The sequence below is a fragment of the Neovison vison genome, chromosome 11 (genome assembly GCF_020171115.1).
Source record: "Neovison vison isolate M4711 chromosome 11, ASM_NN_V1, whole genome shotgun sequence".
Lineage (NCBI taxonomy): Eukaryota > Metazoa > Chordata > Mammalia > Carnivora > Mustelidae > Neogale > Neogale vison.
This window is the reverse complement of record NC_058101.1, coordinates 120,700,180-120,703,949: the sequence shown is the minus strand read 5'-3', so window position 1 is coordinate 120,703,949 and position 3,770 is coordinate 120,700,180.

The following is a 3,770-nucleotide window of genomic DNA, read 5'->3' as shown; positions in this document are numbered from 1 at the left end:
CTGCATGACCTGTGTCCAAATTCCTATGTCATTCACCACTGTTGCACCAATACCTTTCCCTCGGTTCACCCTGGGATCTAATAGGGGTAGAGATGGAAGGGTTCCTCATGACCAGCTGATGAAGAACAAAAACTGAACTTGGTTCACATATGGCCAGCTCAGTACACCAGTGCAAGCTGATAATACCCAACTACTCATTTACAGTGCCACTCAGGTTGACCCTGAAGAAAGAGAGCAATGAGAAGAAATTCCCCCAACGGGCAGAGCTTTGGGCAGAGTACTTGGCCATTCATTTTGTATGGAGAAGAAAGGGACCAAGGTAAGAATATACAGTCTCTGAGAGACAAGTGGCTTAACTGGCCAGTTTGAGGCCTGGAAATCAAGATTGGTGAATCGTGGACAAGAATGAGGCATGTAGAAGGACTTATGGGAATTGTCACAAAGATCTTTGTACCATATATTAATGCTCACCAGAGAACATCTACCACAGAATAACTGCTAAAAAATGAGGTGAACAGGATGACTCTGCCATGAGGATGTCAACTAGCTTCTGTAGTTGGCCACCCCAGTGTTGAAACAAGGGTTTCAGAAAGCAAATAGTAGCAAGAGTGGAGGCTATGTATTCATGACTGCACAGCACAACCTCCATCTAATCAAAGTTGATCTTGCTGTTTTCACTGTAGACTGTCAAACATGTCAGCAAAAGAGATAAATCCTGGGCCTCCAATACAGAGCTATCCCTCATGGATAGCCACCAGCCTATTAATGTGAAAATGATTATACCAGGTCCTTTCCTTCCTGAAAAGAGCAAGGACTTATCTGACCAGGATTGACAACTATTCCAATTATTGGCTGAGATCTCTTGTGACATTATGCCAAGGAACCCATTTTATGGGAAAGGAGGAATAATGATGTGCTGATAATAAAATCTACTAGTCTAAGGGTGCCTGCGTGGCTCAGTGGGTTGAAGCCTCTGCCTTCAGATCAGGTCATGATCCCAGGGTCCTGGGATTGAGCCCCGCATTGGGCGCTCTGCTTGGTAGCGAGCCTGCTTCCCTTCCTCTCTCTCTGCCTGCCTCTCTGCCTACTTGTGATCTCTGTCTGTCAAATAAATAAATAAAATCTTTTTAAAAAATAAAATAAAATCTACTAGTCTAATACACACTACCACCATCCAGAGCTGCTGGCCTGATAGAACACTGCTTCTTCAAGATCTAGCATAAGACTGGTTTAGAGATGACACACTATGAGGACAGAGCACTAACCATCAGGATGCAGTATACTCATCAAACCAAGAGTTTTCTTCTGTGTTATGTCTCCAAAAGGTAAAATATATGGGAACAAAGGGGTAGAAGTAGCTATTCTACTCACAATCACTTCAGTAACCCACTTGATGAATTTGTGCTTCCTTTCCCTGTATCTTTAGATACCGTGGGTTTAGAAATCCTGACTCTCACTGTGTACTCATTTCTAACAGGGGATACATTAAGCACTCCACCGAACTATAGCTGCTGCCTGGTCACTTTATGTTCTTTGTGCCAAAAAACCAGCAAACAGAAAAGTTAATATACTGGCAGTGATAATTAACCCTGGTCATCCTGGTGGGCCCAGGTAGAATTATGAACTGATACTTAGACATGATCTGCAGGTGTTCATATTCCCAGTTTCAACTCTAAATGGGTAAATTCAAGAAAGTTAGTTTGATAAAGACAAGGCAATCAGGAGCTCAGACTTTCCATGATTAAGGGTTTTGATCACCACAGTAGGCAGGCCTTGTAGAACTGAAGCAGTGCTAGCCAGGAGGAAAAGAGAACAGAATGAAAGGTAAAAGCAAAAAGATAATGGGTATCAATTATGGATCTCAGGATCCACTGCTGCAAGAGGGACCTCAGTTTGTCCTACTAAACTTCCTCTTATAGGTTTTTCCAGAAATAGGGTTCTACCAGAATCCTGGAGAATCTACACTTAAACAGAGTAAGGTTAACATGAGAAGTAAGTGGACTTCATAAGTGCAACGGAAGACTGAATTGGACACTGCTGATGTCCCTCTCAGATCTCCGTAATCCATTGGTACTTCCATCCCCTAACTGTTGCAATTTCTGTTACTGACTCACATTTGCCTCTTTCTGTCAAGAATTTCCCTTGGGCAATAGGAGCTTCCTCTCCAACAAGGACATTAAACACCCCAGAAACCACAGCTGGGGCCCACCCACAGCTGATAACTGCCCAGTAGAGGAATATAAAAAGCTAGATTCCTTTCCTCAAGGTAGTTTCAAACCTTCAGTGCAGTTAATAGTGCAAAACTCCCCATAGGATTAGGTGCTCTTCAGCTGAGAGTACATCTATGCCAGCTTTTCTTCCTTCTCCTATTCTGATTCTCTCATCGCTTTCTTCTGAGAGTATTCCTGCAATAAATCATTTGCATCAGGAACCCCATCTTGGGTTCTATTTCCAGAGAACAAAATTCAAGTCACTGTGCCTCACTTTCCTCACCTATACCAACTATTATTATCCCTTTATTCAGAGAAGGAAATCGAGAATTAATTACAAAATGCTTAGAATATGCCTGACACATTAAATGCTCAGAAGTGTTAGCTATTGCTAGTATTTCCTCCACAAATATTATGAAAAAATAATCTTCACTTGCAAAACTTAGAGTCATAATCCCCCAATAGGCTCAAAGAAGAAAATTATCTGTTTCATTGTTTTCTCATAGGAGGGACAAAAAATGTTCAAGTTCCCAGATCTTTTCCACTGAAAAATACAGACCTATCTCAAAAGACTATGATATTTCTGTTCCACTTACCCAACCTTTTTATCCCTATGTAAGTGACCCCAACTAAGCAATTGCTAAGATTCTTCCTGGTTTACAAACTTTCAACACACTCAATTTTGTCTTAAATGATTTTAGATATATATGTATAGTGAACAAAAAATAAGATAAACAAAAAAAATTTTTTAAATGAGATAAGCAGTATGAGAAGAATAATAAGTCAAATAACATTCTAAGACATCCACCTAAGAAATAAATCCCAGTAATCAAAAAGGATTCCCGGGGCGCCTGGGTGGCTCGGTGGGTTAAGCCACTGCCTTCGGCTCAGGTCATGATCTCAGGGTCCTGGGATCGAGTCCCGCATCGGGCTCTCTGCTCAGCAGGGAGCCTGCTTCCTCCTCTTTCTCTCTCTGCCTGCCTCTCTGCCTACTTGTGATCTCTCTCTGTCAAATAAATTAAAAAAAAAAAAAATAAAGAGCAAGGGATCTGAAGACAGAATTCCTGCTTTCCTACAAAAAGGATTCCCTTTGAAACTGAACTTTAAGATTAAATTTACTTATCCTTTAACAGGCAAGGATTTATACTCATTTATTGAACATTTATAATATGCCAGATTTATCACCCATCTATCCCTGTGTAATAAACTACTCCAAATCAGTAGCTTAAAATCACACCCATTTTAAAAAGTAATAATATAAATAAATAAATAAAGTAAAATAAAATCACATCCTATTTACTTGTTTATGATTCTATGGATCAACAGTTTGTACTGGGTTCAGATGGGTGATTTTTCTGCTGGTCTCACATGAAATTATTCTGATCAAATATGGTATCTGGTAAGAGCCCATTTCTTAATGCATAGATAGACTGTCTTCCCACTGTGTCCTCACATGGCAGAAGGGATAAGGAATTTCTCTGGAGCCTTTTTTCTAAGGGTATCCAATCTCATTCATAAATATTTCACCCTCATGACCTAAATCACCTCCCCAATGCCCCA